The following is a 22804-nucleotide window of genomic DNA, read 5'->3' as shown; positions in this document are numbered from 1 at the left end:
GGGTGTGGAGGTTGCTGTGCCCAGTTAATGATTTCCACAAAATTTACTGAGAAATGCTGTTTTGCTTCCACATTACCTTGCAAATCAAACACATTTGTACAGCAAAGGAAATGCAAACTTCAATGAATTGCTACATTTCTGTGTTTGTGAATAAGTTATACCTGAAAACGTGTTATTTATGTGCACAGCACAGTATTTTTAAAATAACATTCCACACTCATTTCATATATATATATATATATATATATATATATATATATATATATATATATGAAAACAATGGCAAATACAAGTCAACAAGAATTGTTTTCTCTCATACCATTACAGCTGTGGAACAAACTGAGTATAACTGCAGCAACAAAGGAGAATAGAAAGGCTGGTTGAATCTTCTGGTAAGTGTAACTGAAGTCCAAAAGAATTCTGTCTTACTAGTTTGTAATATGCATAAGCATAACAAAGGATTTGAAATTATTATATTACTGTAAAAGAGAGAGAGAAATATGTCTCTGTATAACTGCTGTCCTTTTTTTGCAACTTTCTATATTGATCATAAGGAAAATATTTGTATAACTTTGCAGATGAAAGAAGTACAATTGAAACCATAACAGTTCAAGCTGATGTTACAAATATGTAAATTTAAACAGCATTACTCTGTTTTTAACTGATTTGTTCTAATAATTACAATGGGTATTTTTAGTACTGTATTGAATGCATTGTATGTACAGAACTTGAGAGATACACACTCCCCTTCAAGTAGTCACAAGCACTTGCCAAATGAATTTATCTGAAGTATGCATAAGCACTACTCATATCATTCTTCTCAAGTACTCAAGCACTTCCCAAATGTCTACTCCCATTGTATGCATAAGCACTTCCTGTACACAAGTTCTACGTCAGTAAATATTTTACTGTAAAATTTCAATAGCATATAAAATGTCATATAAACATGGTGTGGATTTATTGTGCATTTTCTCTATTGTCTCTCCCCACCCCTTTTTCCTCTGTTTTTCTTATTGTGATTATGCATTTCTTTCTCCTTTATTGTTTTGCTTCTCTCCCATTTATTTTTCTTTTTTACAGATTCAAATCCCTCTCGAGCAAATCGGGCATGTACCTCCCAGGCTGGAGAATGCTTACACTCTGCCCATCCAGGGATGTCCTTGCAGAATCAAAGTGGAGGCCATGGTCCTGCAGACACCCTGGCAAGTAGAAGTCTGGCAACCCTCACTGAAAAGGGGGCTTTGAAGTTTGGTAGAGGAGGTAGTAGACAGAAATATTCAGCCAGTCAAAGCCTCTCTTCATTGTGTTGAAGTCACGCTGTCCCAATTAATGTGGACCACTGCACCAACACAGGCCCTACCTCCTCAACACTGGGGTCCTCCTCTAAAACACCATCTGGCAGTAGATGTGTTTGAGGCTTTGTGGACTGGGACTCCTGCTGCCACTTCTCAGCCCTTCTTTCCTTACTATTTGTACATTACCCTCTTACGTATTTCCCACCCACACTACCATCTCATATAAAAAATGTTGAAAAAATTTCATGGTCTATCCTCTGACAAAAACATATTGCCCATCCTCTCCCATCTTCTCCAGCACAAACCTTTTTTGATGTTTTTCTTGTGTGTTACCCTCTTTGTTTGTCTCCCCCTTTTCAGTCTTTCCTATCTCCCCTTTCAATTCTGTAATGAAACCATTAGGTTGTCCACAAAAGAGTACCCTATATATAACATTATAAACCCCTTTTCTTTAAAAAAAAAATCAGTTTTAAGCATTGCATATTCCGCAGCTTTCCTTAAACATTTTAAATGTGACTTCTCTTAGCTGCGCTCAATTGTGATATTCAAAAAATAAAAAGTAAAACTGAAATGAGCCTTCAGGCTTTGGCAAAGTAATTTGCAACTTTGTAATGCTGAACTTTACACAACTTAACTCTTTTGCAAGAAATGGGTGTTTTCAAACAAGACGTTGCTTTTCCTTATTCATTGCAAATGACTTTCATTGACCTTATTTGCATATCCACGTAGAGCCGCTGTTCATAGACAACCTTAAGTCATTTGTGGAACCCAAATTTCTCAACTGTACAGATTTTTGCAGAATGTCCAGATTTTTCCTCACATTTTTGCTCCATTTTTCATAAAATTGTGTTTTTCTAGCAAATTAGTGGCAAATCATTAAAGATTGAAGTTAAAAAATAACAACAGACATTGGAGTTTCAGACTTCATACCCATTAGAAAATTCATGCTAGTGCAAAACCTGTTATTCTATCAACTTTCTAAGTTTGTAAGAGCAATATTTAAAAATTGTCCCTATTTCTTGGCCTTTGTCCCACTTTTATTAATGGCTTTGTCCAGACAGTGAATACTGGCCATATATAAATATCCAAACCTGTGTGTGTGTGTGTGTGTGTGTGTGTGTGTGTGTGTGTGTGTGTGTGTGTGTGTGTGTGTGTGTATGTGTGTGTGTGTGTGTGTGTGTCTGTTTGCTCGTGCATGTGTGCGTTTGTACCATAAAAGGTTACTCATTTGAGAAGGACAACAATCACTCCTACAAAGACAAAGTTTAGATTTACAAATTGGTTGTATCCTAATAAATGCATCCACCAAACCAGGAGGGAGTCCCTACATAAGAATCGGACTAATGGAATGGCTGTACAACAGGTCCATTAGTGGAGTGTTACTGGACTGAGTCTTAGGCTAGTTCATTTTAATACTTTTCCAGATTAGAGTGTAAAAGAAATAGAAAAGTATATACAGCTTTCTGGCTGAGACAACAAGGTTGATAAGATTTATGCAAAGTGACACTGGTATGAAACTTAGTCTAGAAGAAAGGTCAGTAATACATTTCATGTCAGTGCATTTAGGGAGCAAAACAATAGCAGCATAATATAAAGAAGAGGAGAGGGTGCCAACAGTAATTCAGTTTAATGTTATATTGTGGCAGTTCTAGAAAATTGCCATAAACCAGAGCTGCAGTATGAGAAGGCAGTAAACAGGACAATAAAAAGACCTAAGAAGTAAAATGAATCCAGAGCGGATGTGTTTACTTATTTCCGTCATTCTTCTTTAATGCTAGGTAACATCCATGAGACACAGGTGTTTCTTTCCAATAGTGACCTATAAGCAGTTCTTTGGTTAAGTGTATATTGCTCAGAGTCACAAAACATGCAAGTGAAGACTGAACAAATCAAACACAATGCTAGAAGATTAAGTTAGTTAAGCTCTGGCTTTAATTTCCGGTGCTGTATTGCTTTTTAATAATTTCCTGTTTTAATACCCTTTCATCAAATGTTCTCTTTATCTCTTACATCAGTTTGCACCCGTCCATTCATTCAGTTAATTCTAATGACAATAATTCTAATCAGAGAAAACTGAAAGATCTGTGACTGAAATTAACAAATAAAAATAATATCCTGTTGACTGTTTTGTGGAGCTCAGACGATACTCCAGACTTCAAAGGATTGAAATTGTTGAGTGCAGACTTCTATGATATATTCTATTGTTGCTGTGGCAGCCCCTAAAAAGGCTCCAGCTGCCCCCACCCCACCCCACCCCAGATTAATAGTCTCAACTGATTGACAGGTTCAGGAAGTGCATTTATGTGCCCTCAACTTTTACTTTGAGCAAGTAAACTGCTTATCACATATTTTGCTGTTCTAGCAAGAGCTTGCCAATAAAATATCAAAGATGCTGCAAGATTTGCCAGATGGAGAGCTTAAGACCATGATTATAGGTAGAAACTGTATCCTTCATAATGAATCTCACTATGTTATTTGATGGACAGTTCAACAGATAATACAATTAGCTGTTGATTGTTTTCTTTTGCTGCCAAATGCGACTGCATCTGATGTACTACACTGAGAATTCTCAGGTATCTTTTCACAGGGCATTTTTAATGGATGTGCCTTATTTGGACCGGGTGTTAAAGATGAGCTAGAGAATATGGAAAAGGAGGGCAAATCATCACAGCTGTTGCCATAATGTTCCAAATCCACAGTACTACTTTTGAAAGATGCAGAAGGGTTCATACTGTTTGTGGCAATGACATGACCATCAGGAAGGAAACCAGAGATATCAGAGAAGCCAACATGATTATGGTAATTTCTAGATTGGATACCAGCCCAAAGGCAGAAATAATCATCAGCAGCAAGTACACCATGGTCTTTCTGCCAAGAGACAACACTCAAATCCTTGAGGGCCTTTACTGACTGTCCCACTCTTGAGGCAGTTGGGGCCTAACTGTTCTTGTACATCCCTGTATGGCTGGCCATTATGCAGAGCAGGTAGATTCAGACAATAGTATCCATAAGCTAAACAATTCCCTTCCACACCTTACCCAAGCCCCACTCTCTTCTTCATTAGCTGACATTCTACCTCATCAAAAGCAGCATATCATGAACAGAGGTTTTAAACCTCAACAACAAAAGAACCATCAAAGAAATCCCACCAGACCAGAGAGGATCTAATTATTATTCCAGATTCTTTTTAGTTCTAGTGAAAATGACTTCCCTTAATGAGTTTGTTTCCAAAGAAAAATTCTGGATGGTCAGGTGAAGTTCATCCTTCTCACAAGAAAGAAACTGGATGTGCTCTTTGGGTCTCCAAAATGCCAGACTCCCATCTGCACATAAGTATCACTAAGGAGTCTGGAAAGTTTCTTTACTTCTGACTAGGGCCATCTGTTTCAGGCTCTTCCATTCAGTCTCAGCTCAGCTTCCAAGGAGTTTACTAAATTATTAATTTATTTATTTATTGAATTTGTTTATAGGGAAAGTCCACTGGGCCTAGGTGAGCCAATTTTCAGTGGAGGCCCAGGGAGAAAAGCTCCACATAAAAGTCACATTACAGAAATACAAATATCAAAAATAGAAATAACAAAAATAACAAAAATGCATTTCCATTATTGAAATAAACCAGATGCTGCAAGGAGTCAAGGTGCTTCCCCACATGGGCAAATAGCTGATAGCTGCACTGACTCTAGGCCGGCTATATATACCATGGAAGTATTTTGTTCAACTCTTCCTGTCTTTGAGAATCATGGTCAACAATGCTGAGACTGAGCTGGATCTTTCTCAAATTCTCACATTCGCTAAATATACACTCTGTCCTTTAAGGTTCTTCTGCTCTTAAGCAGGGTCTCAGTTTGCAATCTGCAGTGCTTCATTTACTTTAGTCTCTGTTATAGCAGTGCTTTGTCTCAGGGCACCTGGACTTGTGGTAGCAACAATATACTTGATCCTTATACCACATTTTACATGAAAACTGTTCAGTGAACTCCCAAATTAAAATGATGTCTACATACAGATCTAATGCTTTCTCAGATAAAAATTTGCAAAGCATGTAAGATGCAATTGCAATGATGGCTACATATTTCCAGTCTTATCCTTGGTGGCACATTTCATCTACTCACCTCTGTATTGTCTGTCACCACAAATGCAACTTCCTGGGTGAGGAGTATTGTCAAGAACTGACAGTCTAAGGTGCGAGGTCACAAAAAGAGACCAGTCTGCACATCAATTTTTGGGGACAAGACTGGTCCTTTTTATTCTGCACACTTTTCAGCACTCCCCCAAGATACAATTGCCAGATGCAGTGGTAAAATGACAGTGGTATGATACTTAAACTATGTGGTAGGAACTCAGTTTTAAACTCCTTGTCAAGATGCGGTTAGAGTATATGAATGGGCTATATCAGTGACTGCGGTGGTGGTGCTGCGGTAGTGTTGTCGCCTCACAGTTAGACGTTGCCCATTCAATTCTCAGTTAGAGCGTCTTCTGTGTGGTGACATGCGTGAATGGGCATTCCTTTGTTGAAGGTTGTGCATTAGGCCCGGCAAGCCAGCACGTAAAAATCTACTGTCAATCATTAGTGGACTGGAGTTCCGCTGTGGCGACCCCTAACCGGGAAAAGCCGAAAGACACAACAACTCTCTGGTAGCCAGCCACATTTCTGAGAAAGCTAATTCTCTTTTGGAGAGCCTCAGTCATTGTGTTCTGATGTCATGTGTGGACCCTAAGCATGTTAATATTGTGGAAGCTCTTCCATCACTGGGGGAAGTCCTGTTGTGACCTGCTTTCATCCTCGACCAGTGACAAATGTAGCAGCTACTTTCCTCTGATCCTTCATCTGATAGACTGTCCTTAGGATACTCTCATCTAGGAATGGCTTCTTGGACTCCTTTACACTTTTCCTTCTATTGGGATCATCCAGATCCTAACTTCTGCCAAGAAACCCAATATGATAAAAATATAGTAGAACAAGTTGCCATGTTTTTTTTTTTATCTGTGTCTCTTCAAAAGGGTCAGCTGTCTTTATAGCTCCTGCGTCTGCCATGTTAGGTTATCTTTCTCAAGTCTTTGGCATAGATTATGCTTCTATTGTACATGTTGCTGCCATTTCCAGCTTTCACCTCTTGTTTCTTTAGGGGTTTGCAAGGTTGTCTTTAGGAACATATTCCAGATATGGTTACCTTTCCAGGACCTTGTTCCTTCATGAGAGTAGTATTTCATGCTTGAAAAGCTGACTTCTATTCTTTTAAAGTTGCTTCTAAAGCAGACTGGAAATACTCATCACTGAAGATTTTTTTTTAGAGGCTATAACTTCTGCTAGAGGAATTTCTGAATTGCACAATTTGTGTGCAACCCCCTTACCTAGTTTTCCAAATTATAGACTGTTACTGCAAACTAATCCTTCCTTCATATCTAAAGTAATCACCTAAGCAATTGTTGATGTTTGTTAAGCTATTCTAACAGACGTAAGTACTTGTTACATTGTACAGACGCCCATAGTGAGCTCAAATTTACTCAGGAAAAAAATTATAATTATTTGTCTAATTTTTTTCCCCAAAATAGGACTGTAAAGATCCCAAGGTCGCTTTCCATGTAATCACTTCTTGATTCCTTTGATTATATTTGTGTAGTTGCTACATGGGCTTCTCTGAATATTTTTGTAAGACACTGTAAGCTGGATCTGATCACTACATCTCAGTCTTCCTTTGGAGTCAAAATCATTTAGGGTACGTTCTAATAAAGACCACCCGCAAAGATAAGCATGTTGATCTGTCCTGTTGGTTGACAAGGAGAGACATTCTAATTCCAGATATGAAATGTATGTACCTACCATGGCAATTTACTTGGAGGAAAAGTTCTATCCTCATCAACATACCTACCTTCCTTCCCCATACCTCATTACTTATGTAGTTGCATGCTGCTTCAGTTTTAAGCAGCACACAGACATTTTGGAGAGGAATATAGAGAGTAGAGCATTATGGCTGAAGGGGAGTAGCTAGCAGCCTGAGAACATTTCAGATGGGGAGTTGATGGAAACCTACAGTTTTAGTCCTATTGATTGATAAGGATGCACCTGCTCATCCAGATCTATTATTATGGCAAGTGCATAATTTTCATTTATTTACAATCAACAAATTGCTACATATGCATTAAAATAAAGAGGCATATTTGTGTGTGTTTTCCCTTTTACATCTTTGTGCTCTTCATGAGCAACACAGAATGTAATGAGTTAGCATATCCACAAGTCGGTCTCATCAGCACAGTTTATCTGATGTATAAAAACATAAGTTCTGGGCCAAATACATCTCTTTCTGATGTCAGTATAATATAAATTACTTTCTAACAAGTGCTTAAATCGAGACTTTAATTCTAGAAAATGACATTAAAACTCAAATGGTTCTCAGAAGTTAAGAAGTAACTATAAAAGTAGCATTTTTTCAAATACATGAACACTTTATGGTTCTGTTTCAGTGACAAAAGAAATAACTTTCTAGAACATACTCTCTTCACTTCTTAAGAATGCAAAGCACAATAATTTATATTCAACATAGTGTTTTGAAAAGTATACTAGCCTTATTGGAAACTCAAGCAGATCACCATCTATACTGTGTGGTGTACATTTACTGTTTGTAAAGCAAACAGCATGGCATATTTACTCTTCATGGACACAAGACAAAAATTCTAATGGAATCCCACCATAGATGGAGCAGAAGATGTGATGAATGAATAGTAGCATGCAGCAGCAAAGTTTATATGTTCCATGGGTTAAGCTTCAGTCATAAGTCTTCCATTCAAGGATGGATTCTAGACAATCTTCAAATTCTAAAAAGTCAGGCACAAACTCCAGAGTAAAGGAGAGATTAATCTGAAATATCATTGGCATATAACTGGTAATTAATACCTTTTCCAGAAACAATCTCCTTAAGTGGCAGTGTATACACTGTTTACAGTAGTGTGGCCTGGATGGAGCTTTCAAGTAGTCTGCATTTTAAGGGGACAGAACCAGAAGAATTAGCTTCAGAAAGCACGCACTGGAAGCATCCTGAGAGGGAAGAGGTGAACTACTGGAACTTCAGGTACTCAATCAAAATACAATGGTTCTTGGTTTCAAAGGCAAATGAGAAATCAAGGAGGACCAAGGCAGGACACAAATGTTGATCAGCTGTCATCAGGATGACATGAAACAAACTTTCCAGGAAGCTGTTTAACTTTTTCGTCTATCAAAAAAAAAAAAAAAACACTGTGAGATGAGCAGTTGCACCTGATCTAAAACACATTCCCTCTTGGTTTTCAGTACCATAATAACAACTTTTCAGTTTCACAATGAGAATGCATGACTGCAAAATTATTTTTAAAGAACATTAGCAGCTGACTCGTTCTGGGAAGTACCACAATTCAATGGGAAATAACTAAGTATGCATTTGTGCGCAAATATTGCAAGAAGTAGTGATTTTACACAGTACAAATTTTTCAGGCAACAACCTCTCAAAACAACCTTTCAAAACAGGTAAAGTACCTGCAGAACATGGGTAGTATTGTAATTCTGAGAGTTCTGAAATTACAAAAAATAAAAAGCAAACCAAAAGGAGAATAGCGAATGTTGAAATGGTATTCTTTTAATTTTTTTTCTGCATGGGGATAAGCCCCACTGCAATATTATACACACCTCTGCTTATATATATATTAAATTCAATATTGCTGTACCTCAGAGAAAGGGAAGTACTGAACATTTCTTGATCCTAGACTTAGCCCACTTTCCCAGATTAAGTCTTGTTGCTGTGGGACCTGTAGTTACAGGTCTTAGAATTTTTAATGGTTACTGAAGAACTCACCGATGCACTGAAAACTGACCTCATTTTCTCTTAATTTTGTTATTTTAATGAAACCCCTTGTAAAAAAAATTAACATATAATTCAGTGGTTGTAGGTAAAGTAACATCTATCTTAAAATAAGATCATAATTATTGCGGCCTTATTTTAAGTTGAATGATAATTTACATGCTAACATTGCAACATAATATAACGTTTTGCTTTTTTTTAACTATAATTAAGTATTGTGACAAAGGCTGTACAGTGTAAGAAAGTATACAGCCTTTGTCCGTAACACTTGATTACAGTTAATTTATTTTTATACTACAAACAACATATACACTCTATAAAACCATCCCTTTTTACTTACCTGCAACAAGTAGCTCAGTTTCCAACCCTTCCAGCTAAAACAGGACCCTTGTTTAGCTACCTGCAAGAAGCACTTCAATTTCTACAAAAATAGCCTGTGAGACATGCAAAACTGACTGCAGTCCTAATTACAGCTCTGTTTTCTTACTCTACAGACAATAAATAAATAAATAAATAAATAAATAAAAATTCTCAACATCTTCCCGCACACAGCTTCACTTCTGTGTGAACCTTGACAAGTCTAAGGGTGAAAGGATGAGACATCCCGCACTAGAAGCCAGAAATGAAAGGACTAAAACCACCCCTAGAAGAAATTTACAGAATGGACCAATCTGCATACAATGTTGTTTTGAATGTAACCCAGACTTTTTAATGCAATTACATGACTAAGTGGGGAAAGTTTCAAGGGCTAATTAAGAATTTTTTCAGAGGCATATCTAGCCCATGGGCCAGGAGTTTAAGACTCTTGTCTAAAGCCAGACTGACTTGAATCTAAAACACCATGTAATATAAGGTAGGTGGGAATATATCTGTTTTTATAAAGCTTTCTTTGTATCCTTTATTATAAACAAGAAGGACATAGAAGAAGAGGTACTTTTTCCAGCATGTCTGACTCAAACATTGGGCAGGATTCACGAAGGCTTGCACGGAGTGTAAGAGACGTGTAACACTCCATGCAAGCCTCGCGATCCAGGAACAGCCCTAAACTCCGTGTAAGAGACCAGCTAAAACATTTCTTACACGGACTGGGCGTGGACATGCTAAATACCTCACTTGCAGCTGAAAGGTAGGCAAATGAGGTATATTAGCGATCCACGAAGCAGAAACCAGCCCGTGTAAGAGACGTTTTAGCTGCAGAAATGTATTCAGTTGACAACTGAGTACGTTTCTGCAAAATTCACAACGGAGCCATGTCAGCTCCAAATAAAGGGTGCATATGTGTCAGGCAGCATGCCAATGGCCAAATATGTGACCATTGGCAAGGTAACCCGATGCAAAAATAATAAAAATATAATTTTTTTTTTCGGCGCTCGCCGATGTTTAAACCCAGCGCAGCCCCGCGCAAATGGGCTGCACTGTATAAAACATAAAAATGAAGGTTTTATGCAATACATGGAATGACAATGCAGGGACCAGCAGACCAAAAACAACATGGCCACCATGTAGTGGTTGCTAAGGGGGGAAGCTGAGTGTAAGACATGTAACTAAGCATTACTAGGCAATCTCATGTAAATGAGGGTTAGGATACTGAATCTCACAGTCACATAGCAAATGAGCACAGTCTGAGTAGTATAAGAGATACATAAGGGGGAGGAATAGAGTAGGAGATAGGTGACATCACAGGGGGGAATGGTAGAAAGAAATGCAGTTCATTGGAGGTCAGTGTAACATGACAGATGACAGACACAGATCAGGGAAAGAGGAGTGCCACAAGATAAGTCTGGGAAAGTCAAGAAATGGAAGGTGTACACTGTTACTTACACTAAAGTTTCTTGCTGGGCATGCATGCGCACGTGTGCATGCCATGAAGCGCGAGTAGGGCAGTGTGCGCGCGTGTAAGGCAGACTGAGCATGTGGGAGCATGTTGGTAGATGTTTAACACTGTTTGAGCTGGTGTGCGCACGTGTAGAGCAGACTGAGCATGTGGGAGCCTGTTGGCAGACTTGTAAGACTGTTTGCACTGGTGTGCGCGCATTTTAACCCGAATAAGTAGATTTTGAGCCTTGTAAGCATGTGTGTGTGCGTGTAAGCCACTGTGAGCGTGTTTCTGCTGGTATGCACGTTGCTCCCCCCTGAGGAAACAGAAAGGAAAAAGGAAGCAACAGAATTAGTAGGAAGCTAGCAGGGAATACTGCTAGAGCTAGCAGGTGAAAACAATTAGAAGCAGGCAATTACACAGGCAGAATAGTAGCCCAGCCAAGCACTTAAAACTCTGCAAACAGCAGTGCAGGATGTTTCTCTCAAGAGACACTGCAAGATAGGAGTAAGCTAATAGAAGTGAAAACTGAAAAAGCTTCACTCAGAGCAGAAATGTTAGGGGCTGCCATAGCTGTCATAATGAGACATAGGCGACTTGCTGTGGGTGGTGACAATGCAGATGGTGCCAGACAACCCACAGTGAGGAGACGGAGAAGAGAGTACAGGCCCAGGGTCACCTACCATGGGTTACATGAGCTAGAGATAGTAAAGCGCTATAGAGTTGACAGAGAGCTCCTGCAGCAAATAGTTGAGCTGTGCAGGCCACGCCTCACACACAGAACCAACAGAGGGGAACCCATCCCAGTGGAAACCAAGGTATGTGTTGGCCTAAGAATACTAGCAACAGGTACCTTCCAGAGACCAACTGGTGATATGATGGGGATATCACAGGCATCAGCCTCCAGGGTACTGCACCAGTTCCTGGATGCCATATCAGCACATGTTGGTGATCATGTATATTTCCCCAATGCCCGTGAGGTATTGGCCAGCAATATGCGTCTCTTCCAGCAAATAGCGGAAATCCCTGAGGTAGTGGGTGCAATGGACTGCACGCACATACGCATCAAAGCACCAGCCGGTGAGCAGGGTAGGGCCTACATTAACTGCAAGGGCTTCCCCTCCATCAACTGCCAGGTCGTGTGTGATGCCCAGGGCATAATAATGAATGTGTGTGCTGGCTGCCCTGGGAGTTACCATGATTCCCACATCTGGCATTTGATGCAGCTGTACCAGACATTTGCCAATGGGGACATCCCACACGGACACCTAGTGGGGGATGCAGGTTATGCACTGGAGCTGTGGCTGATGACACCCATCAGAAACGCACACACTCCTGAACAGGAACGCCATAATGAGGCACATGCACAAACACGTAATGTAATAGAGCGTGTGTTTGGGCTGCTCAAGTCACGGTTCCGGTGTCTGGACACATCTGGTGGAGCCTTGCAGTACACACCAACTACATGTACCCAAATTGTCATGGTATGTGCTATGCTACATAATATGATCTTGCGAAAACAGCTGCAGCAGGACCAGCATAGGGCTGGGCCAAACAGCCCCCCACCATTGTCAAGGCCATCACAGGCAGAGCGTGACTCGGAGGAGGAACAAACTGAGCCTGCCCCAGTAGGCAGAAGGAGGTGTGCGCAGTATGCCCTGGCCTTGGCAAAAAGGCAACGCATAGCACATACACTGGCTCAGTAGGAACCCTGGGAATGATACCCCCTCTGACTCACTCAAATAATAACAGGGATGCCTAAAATGACATGACCTGCTCACAAACATGTACAGGGAGTGTAATATGTGCATCCGACAGAGGCAGCCCTGCAGCACCACCTGAGGCATGAATGCCATGTGTTAAGTAATGTAACACCATGTCCTATATGCACACCTGAGGACCCTGACTAACATCCACCCTCACCAAGCATGAAGCCACAAAATGATGATGGGATGATAAATAGCAATAACTGGCTGAAGTAATGCAGTTAGTCAAAGGGGAGCCAATGTGTTCCAGCCTGGGAAGACATGCGGAGCATGACATGATGCACCACATGCTTGGGGTGGCGTGCACCTATCAGTCCAGGCCCCATGGATACTGGCAAAGGCTGGCAGTACCCACAGCATGCCCTGAATAGGTAAGTCTCAAAACACAAACCCACCTTCATAGGTACCACAAGGGATAGGAACCTAGATGTAATGCTACCCAATGCCAGAAGTCTAAACAGCAAGATGTGTGCAGTGTAAATGCACACAGTATGGAGAATGTAGATATCAGTCCTGTAATAGAAAACTGGGTCAAGGCTCACATCAGCACCCTAACACTACCAGGTCACACCTCATACTGTGCTGTACAGCCGCAAAACATGGAACAAGCTACAAAAGGAGGGTGACTAGCAATAAATGTCAAGGATAACCACACCCCCATGTTGGTACCACAACAAGAAGCAACATGGAATAGCCATGGTCAAATACCAATGGCTAAAACTGCCTCCCAGTATATAGCCTGCTGCAGACTACTGTCCTCATACCAGGAACTGCACCTGGCCTGTGTTGGAATACATGAATATATCAAGCCCCCCAAACCACATTATAATGCTTCACTGAAAATACCCAGACATACACCGGGAGCATTATACTAGCACCAACACAGTCGGAGAAAAGTTCCCAGAATCCATAAACCAAAATGCCCAGGAACAACGTACCACTCCCACAAGAGGGGTAAGCATACTGGATGTGATAATCAGCAACATGTGTACTGGATGGCAAGATGAGAAGTGTATCCCTCACTGGTAAGACCAGACCATAGAGTAATCACACTGGATATACACATCCCGACCCCAGTCCCTGGCCAGAATACCACAGTGACAAACATGTGTAAAGCATAGGTTGCACCCCTCCAAACCCATGTGGAATCCATGAAAGGCCCTGTGCAAGTGCAGAATATGGGACACACCGCAGAACATGTTATACAGGCATTCCATGAACACAGCCAGGAATGCTTGGAGTATGCAATCACAAATAACAACAAGACACAATGCCATACACGCAGGCATCTGGCATGCTGGACTCCAGCCATTACCAAACCGTGCAAGAGAATGAGGAAGCTACCACATGATAGAGCAAACATAAAAAGGGAAGTAATCACTGATCAGTAGTATGGCAATAACATATGTCCACACATACAATCCACTAAGGCCAGCCACAACAGGTAGAATCTGTGAATCCAGAGGCAATGTGACACCTGTCCCAAGTACACAGACAACCACAACTCCCCCCAATAAATACAAATATATGTGATAGATGCAACCATGTATCCAAACCGGAGGCTGAGCTCCCCCAACTCAGTACTGTCAAAACTAGTCAGGAGGAGAAGGTAACCACATATACCACAAACCCAGTCCCACATAGACCTACCACAACTGTAAACCAAACACATAAACACAGAAAAACATTCCCAGAGGCCCTAATTACAAACACACCACACCAACAGAAGCCTCCAAAGCAGATCCCAAGCAACCACAACCTCCAAACATAGCACATGCAACACATAGTACACAAAGCTGGTGTGCCAAACAGTCACAGGCCAGAAGGAGAAACAACATGCCTGATACAGTTGTAATAGGTGTCTGTATAGGCAGACACACTGCTGTCCCACTCACCAGACTGAACAAGGGAAAGGGTACAGTAAGCTGCCTGTAGGCTGCCACAATATGCCACATAACACAAGTATGCAGGTCACCCCAAAGCAAGCAGAAATATGATGCACTCAATGTCCATGCTGGTGTGAATGACCTGAGATGTACCTCCCTGGACTACATGAAAAGAGACATGGATGAGCTCTCTGAGTATGTACCCCAGGCCAGTATGACACTGGCCGTGTGCAGCATCCAACCCTCACCAAGAATGATGCCACAGTACAAACACAGAATGATCACCTTTAACAGGTGGCACAGTTACAGCTGTCAGTCCAAGAGGGTCTAATGTCTGTCTGCTTGAGATGTCATGCATGACAAGCCATGCTGCTGTTCCAGGGATGGCTTGCACCTGTTACCCCTGTGCGTCTGGATACTGGATAAGGCCTTTGCCACCTCCATAGAGCCGTATGTAGGCAAGGGCAAAAGGACTACCCACCACCCTAGAAAACATAAGTGGTAAGAAACATAAGGGTAATGCTGACCAATGCCAGATGTGTAAACTGCAATATGCATGCCCCTGAGGCACTTCCCAGTATGGAGAACATCGATGTCTGTGCAGTGACAGAAGCCTGCTGCAAGCCTAGTGATAGCACACCAGCACTACCAGGTTATACCACATATCATGCGTTATGGCCCCAACACCTGGACCAAAACATCAAAGGAGGGGAGTATCCATATGCAGCACAGACACCCATATGGCCAGGTAACTGACAATGCACAAAGCAGCGGAGACCACCCATGTGCACCTAAGTGTAGTCAAAACTGCTGTACAGTCTGTAGCATGCGACAGACCACACTCTCACACACAAGAACTCCACCCAGACATCCTGAAGACACTGGACAGTATGAATGTCCCACCAAATACCAGACAAGGTACTCACAAATTACCACATATGTGGTAAACCATTATGTATGCAAGGAGTAATCAGGGACCTAGGGACACAATTCAACAGTAATCTGTCATGTGACACACACAATGCCAATGTGGCTAGGAAGATTGTCGATATTGGACACCGTATCATGAAAGGATTCACATCTACATCAACAGAGGTCACTGTGCCCATGTACTGTTCCCTTATCACACCCATAATCTAGTACAATGACTCATATGGGATGTACCGTACGTGGCACCTGCAGCGGTTCGGAAGACCTCAAAGGTACCCCACCAAGAGGATAAAGGGTGTCATATATATGTCATATGCTGCCTGGCTGTAGACACCCCAGCTGAATGCAGTCACAGACTGCCTACACAGAGGCATTGTATGTCTGTTGTACAAGGCCATGTCCAACACAGGAGTAATGGACATGCTCCACCACAGGAAATCAAAGCCATTGGAGCTGTGACAGTGACAGATGTCAGCCTCAACACATAATGAAATAATATGTGCTGGAGGGACAGATACATAACCCAGAAGCTCCCCAAACCCAGAAACAGGATCCCAATCCATGTTAGGCAGTGCCCCTCACTGACACCCCTCAACAGGAATATTGCCAAGTGGATGGATGATCGTACATGTATACTGGGGGTCTTCACTGGGTCACGACCAGACAGAGGCACAGTAAAGAAAATCATAAATGGCCATAATAGTCACATAGCAAGGGGTGGCGAAAGACACACACTCTGGCTTGGCTTACTAATGCCCTAGGGTGGATAGCCTAGTATGAACCCATGAACCTATGAAGATACAAATTGTACAGGACACTAAGGATAATCACAAGGATTACTTAACTGATGGTAGGAACCATGTTGGGAATCCACACATATGCTCCGAATCACACAGATATTACAAACAACATACCAAACACACACACATATTGCTAACATACAACCTGACAGGCGCAGTGCAACCCCCCCCCCCCCCAGAATGCAAAATATCTATCCCAGCAGACTGCTGGTCCCCTGACATTGCAGATGCTGAGGTAACAGCTATCATCTGCAAAGCAAAACACACAGCAGCAAAGGTATGTGATGGTGTCCTGGGCTGAGGCCAACATGGACTCCAAGAATAATGGAATTTCAAATCACACTACTGCCCAATGTCAGCCTTACCACAGGATATGTACCCAAAGAGCAGTGTACAACAACAGTGGTCCTTCACAACAAAGGTGTTGCCTGAATGGATACTGCAAACTACCACCCTAGGATCCTGACAAGCTTGGTCTGCACAGCTATGGAAAGGATCAGTATGTACCGCAGACATAAAGCTATCGTGGACCTACTGATACTGGACCCTACACAGTGTGGCTGTCATAACTGCAGATCCTGCCCCTAAACATGTTTGACCCATTTGAAGCAGTCATTAAGGTCATTGATGAGGGCAATGTGGTCCACACAGCGTAGCTGGACCGTGCATATGCTTCTAGACAATACCCTACGAGTCCAGTATGGATATGTTCACCAGCTTAAATATATACCCCTATGTCAGTAGAGGGGTTGCAAACCAGACCAAGGACAGAACTGACATGGTCAGACATGCTGCATCCATGTCAGACTACAAAGCAGATATGAGTGGCATCCCACAAGGCTTGGTTCTGGGCCCCCCCTCCCATTCTGTATATATGTCCCATAGGTATAGGCCAACATGGAAGGACTGTGACTGAACATGTATGCAGAGGAGTACAAACAGCCCACCATATCCGACCCTCAGCTGACACAAGCAACCCACAAAAGGGCCACCTGCAAACAGACAACTGGAGCCATAGCCATGTCAGCAAGCTAATTGCAGAATTGTGGATAGACAACCACCATGGATATACAGTAAGTGCCCACAAATTACCACACAGATGTTAACCCATTACGTACCTAACATGTAATGAGAGACCTGGGGACACAAGGTGATAGATATCCTGCACTGGACAAACATGTGGCTGTAGTGTTCGCAGAAACATACCATATACCCACCCAATCATGAAGGTTGTCAGATGTAGATAAGGGGAGGTCACTGTGGCTCTGCAGTCATCCTTCATCAGCGTCACAATTGACTACAATAGCCCCTGTGGGATATACCTCAACAGACACCTCCATCAACTGTAAAGTCCACAACAGTACCCCACCAGGAGTAGCAAAGAGCATGAACAGATGCCATGTGTTGCCTGAGTAAACAAACTGCAGCCCCACACACTGCCATACTGCCCAGCTACAGGCAAGCTGTGCCTGATGTATGAAGCCATGTCCAACCTGGAATCAATGAACATGCTGCACCTTGTACAATCTGAATGGCAGTGAGCTATGCACACGAGAGACCAGAACCCCAGCACTGACATACATAGGACAAGCTGTACAGAATGATCCATAACACAGAAGGCACCCCCACTCTTGAGTAGACTCCCGGTACAGGTTAGCCAGAGAGTCACCTATCGACACCCCTCAAGAGGAATCCCGATGAGTGGATGGGAGATGGTAGGTTAACCCTGGGTATCACTGTTATGTCAGAGGTAGATGGAGGCACAGTATACCAACCATGGCATATGTCATGGTAAACTCCAGTTACAATGTGTGTCGAAGGACAAACACACCCTGTGACTAGCATCAGAAATGGCCTAGGGAACATCGCTAGTGTTTGCCAATGTCCACCTATGTTGTGGAATACACTACCAATGTTGGACGAGCCTGGTGTAGGTAGTCCATATCTGAACATAATGCAACATGGTCATATGTGCACAACTGGCCCCTACACAGTCTGTTGTGCACACTATGAAGATGTCAAGCAGTGATAGGACTAAAGCCCAGGATACTGTCCACCACAGTGAAAGTACTGAACCAGTACACTATACGGTACTACAGTGTTACGTCATTATGAAAGTATGTTGACAACTGTCTGCAAAGTATCCCATGCAATCCCTGCAGGCACAGTATAATCCCTGTTGTGGCAGACATAAAGCAGTTGGCCAGTTAGTACACAACATGACACCCAACACACAGCCATAAACATGAGATATTGTTGAAGTTCACACACACCCAAATATGTGGTGGACTTCAGAGTGCAACATATGTAAAGCTCACACTGGGCATGCTCGCACACTTTGATAACTGAGGCATATGTCAGACAACATGCCATGGAAAGGCTGAACTGGGCATGCTCACACACTTAGGCCATATCTCCATTTAGCAGTTGGCCACACATATCTAGTATTTGTACATGTCATTCCAGGAACCAACCACAACACAGCAATCTGCCCAGTGCACACAGTAAATGACTACAGAAACATAAGTGATATAGTGTATCGCCGTCATATGCAAACATCTTCCACAGATATACAAGTTGGTCATAGGAACAGGGAATGCAATGGCAATAAAGACCTGCAAACAGTAGAACAGCACAACAAATATTGTGCATCTGACAATTGAACATATGGGTGTAGAGGTCGATACTAGGCTTGTTGCCCTAGGGAATGACAGCTCAGCCAGAGTGTGCTTGGCATCTGCATCCCCAGTACAGTAGGCTACTGTGCCACTGTAAAGTAGGTCACATAAGGCAACGTGTGAGGCTAGTGAGCTGTGCCTCTGTCAAGCAGGGGCACAGTGGAGATTCCAGGGTTTGAATGTGCTAAGCCACAGCCATGTTGTTGGTGTGTGCTAGAAGAGGGTTTCTGAGGATCCCTAACAGTAAGTGGCCATCAATAACAGACTGAGGGGAGCCCTATCTGCATTGTCTGGACAATTCCACTGTCAACACTGTGTTGTGGTGATTATGTGGGAATGAAGTGTCATGCCGGAACTGTTCACAGATGTCCTCCCTCTGTGGGCTACAGCTCTGCAATGTGTTAGGTCACTCTGTCTGTTGGACGGCTCATATATGGCTGGAGTACACCTGACAGGTGTCTTGTTGTGGAGCAGTCATGGGTATATGTGGGATAGCATGATCAATGCAAACCGTACACATGCTCATAGAATGCAATTGTCAAAGATTATGCTGAGTGGCCAGTATAGTCCCCCAGCATGGGTCCTTTGAAGTCATCCACCCCAGTCTTCACAAGTGTAGAGTCTGCTTGTGCTAAATACAGTTTGTGTGCAGTGACAATCTTGCCTGGGGGTGGGGATGGGATATGGATATCCAGGGAAAGGTGGGTATGGTCAGATATCAACAATGGTGGTCTATCTCTGGTGTGGAACAGTGAGTACCCATGTTGCAGATGGACAGGTGCAATATGTATTCCCCCATGTGGCTGTGGTGTGTGGTTCTGCCATAGCACATGGACCCACAAATTGTAGTGGCTGTAGGGTAAAGTGGTAGAGGCCTGAGTAGTTCTCACACACAATATGCCTGTACCTGATGTTAACAACTGGAATGGTGTATGTGAACACCTGCATATTCCGGCACTGTTCCCAGAGAAGCTAAGTGTGTGTCCTGGATGTGGGTGTGGTGTTCTGGACTGGTTGTGTTGTGTGTTACAGGTCCTGTGGTCACGAAGCATGGTATAGAACATAACCTGCCAGTGCGATGTGCATATCTGACCCTGACGTAGGTGGCTGCAAATGCATATATATGCTATCCCCCACCTGGCAGGTAGTACTAGATGTACATAACTCTGTAGAAATAAAGATGTCAGCACCCTATAAATACTGCAGGTGCAGACCAGATGCCCAGTAATTCGATTAGCGCGCTCTGCTAATGCATCTCCCTCAAGTGTCATAATATAGGTAGGTAGGAGTTCGAACCATGCAATTTCTCAGTGTGTGTGTGTGTGTGTGTGTGTGTGTGTGTGTGTGTGTGTGTGTGTGTGTGTGTGTGGGTGAGCGGGGTTAATGTGTGTGCAAGTCTGTGTGAGGAAGATGTCCCTTTTGGCAACTGTGAAAGCACTCTACAGGATGCACATTCCCCTATCTCAGCACGGATGATGTCAGCACCCTATAAGTACAGCAGGAGAAGGGAAACCTCCCAGTAATTCGAATAGCGCACTCTGCTAATGCGTCTGTCATGAGTGTCATAACATAGTTAGGTAGGGGTTTGAATCCTGCAACTGCCCAGTGTGTGTGGAGGGGGGTTAGTGTGTGTGCAAGTCTGTGTGAGGGAGATGTCCCTTTTGGCAACTGTGAAAGCACTCTATAGGATGCACATTCCCCTATCTCAGCACGGATGATGTCAGCACCCTATAAGTACAGCAGGAGAAGGGAAACCTCCCAGTAATTCGAATAGCGCGCTCTGCTAATGCATCTGTCACGAGTGTCATAACATAGTTAGGTAGGGGGTTGAATCCTGCAACTGCCCAGTGTGTGTGGAGGGGGATTAGTGTGTGTGCAAGTCTGTGTGAGGGAGATGTCCCTTTTGGCAACTGTGAAAGCACTCTACAGGATGCACATTCCCCAATCTCAGCACGGATGATGTCAGCACCCTATATGTACAGCAGGAGAAGGGAAACTTCCCAGTAATTCAAATAGCGCACTCTGCTAATGCGTCTCTCTCAAGTGTCATAATATAGTTAGGTAGGAGTTTGAAACCTGCAAATGGCAAGTGTGTGTGTCTGGAAGTGGGGAGTTTGTGTGTGTGCAATTCTGTATGAAAAACATGTGCTTTTTTGCAATCAGGAGATCACACTACATGATGCACATTACCCTTTCCAAACAGTGATGATGTCAGCACCCTATACATACAGCTGGAGAAGAGACACCTACCAGTAATCCGAATAGCGCAGTCAGATACAGCATCACTCTCAAGTGTCATAACATAGTTAGGTAGGGGTTTGAAACCTGCAAGTGTGTGTGTGTTTGGATGTGGGGAGTTTGTGTGTGTGCAATTCTGTATGAAAAACATGTTAGTTTTGTCAATCAGGAGATCACACTACCTGATGCACATTACCCTTTCAAAACACTGATGAAGTCAGCACCCTATAAGTACAGCCAGAGAAGAGGAACCTCCTAGTAATCCGAATAGTGCGCTTCGCTAATGCATCTCTCTCATGTGTCGTGACTTAGTTAGGTAGGGGTATGAATCCTGCAAATGGCAAGTGTGTGTGTGTGTGTGTGTGTGTGTGTGGAGGTAGTAGGGTGTGTGTAAATGCAAGTGTGAGAGAACAGATCCTTTTGGCAAATACTACAATACATCAGATGCTGCATATTCCCCCAGTAAACACAGGGGATGTCACCACACTATCAGCACAGCCAAACAGGGCTAGTTGGCCAGTAATGCCAATAGTGCGCTCTGCTACTGGGTCTATTACCATTGTCAGAGTACAGATAGGTATTTTTTGGTAACCCACAACTGCCACGTGTGGTTGTGTCACACATTATGACCTTGTGTGGGTCTTTGTGCATAACAATGCATGCCATTGCCTAAACCAGCAATGGCAATGCACACATGATGTATGTGTGTGACACATACACATAAATACCTGTGACCTGCAGTAGTTACCATGTCTGACACATGCCTCGAGTGGATAAATGGTATTTGCAATGCATAACAATATGACTGTGTCTTACTGTGCAGGGGCCGCACGCGGTATGTGTCGATACAGTGTGGGTGTATATGGTAAAATACCTACAGCAGGGGATACACATCTGGTCTGGGCCATATAGTCTACATGTAGTTGATGTACAGGTGCTGCATGTTCCCACCTGTTGTGAGAGTGGTAACATGTCATTCCACTGCAATTCAGTGACCACATGCTGGGAACCCTTCAACTAGTGTGTTGTAGCTACAGTAATGCTCATGCACAATGTTTGGCTGGATGCAGTCCAGCCATATAAAGACAGTTCTTGAGACTTGCATTTTGCCAGTGTTGTTATGGAGGATAGGTGGGTTTCCTGTGTATGGGAGGGTTGTGTGTGCCAGGCTATGAACCAGATGGCAGTCCGACACACTGTTAGCTGCATATGAATAGGCCCTGATGCTTTGTGCTGTGCCAACAACCTGGAGGTGTGTGTATCTGTGGTGCCTTGGGATACCACCCCCCCTGTCCAGTGTTACATGTGTAGGGGATGACAGGCATGGTATGATGTATAACCTGGCAGTGATGGGTTGCACATGTGAGCCGTGAATCAGGACTCTGGTACTGCACAGACATTGCAGTTCACCGTGCTGAGGACAGTGTCCAGTGCATGCATCTTGCAGTGTACACTGCTGGTGTTGTGTAGCATCACTGTTAGTGTCCTATCCTGTATGATACCCGCAGAGGTGGCTATGTAATCCGTGTCCTGCAGCATAAGGCAGTATGTGTGTATCAAGGGGCT

At 43.0% G+C, this 22804-nt stretch overlaps 1 protein-coding gene across 2 annotated transcripts in view; it reads left to right on the top strand.

The window, feature by feature from the left end:
• Nucleotides 1–22804, top strand: part of CCHR14.PART0H10orf95 (chromosome chr14.part0 C10orf95 homolog) — a 499460-nt gene that overhangs the window by 299621 nt on the left and 177035 nt on the right. Inside the window, exon 2 of one of the 2 annotated variants that reach the window (XR_006362795.1) lies at nt 328–392. The exons of the other annotated variant lie outside the window; for it this stretch is intronic. The gene's annotated coding sequence lies outside the window, so the exon portion shown is untranslated. The remainder of the gene's footprint in view (nt 1–327; nt 393–22804) is intronic. 2 annotated transcript variants of the gene reach the window in all.

This window comes from Protopterus annectens, chromosome 14.part0, assembly GCF_019279795.1.
Source record: "Protopterus annectens isolate FY-2018-M chromosome 14.part0, PAN1.0, whole genome shotgun sequence".
NCBI lineage: Eukaryota > Metazoa > Chordata > Ceratodontiformes > Protopteridae > Protopterus > Protopterus annectens.
The sequence above is the reverse complement of the archived record's forward strand: the minus strand, read 5'-3'. Positions and strand labels throughout refer to the sequence as shown.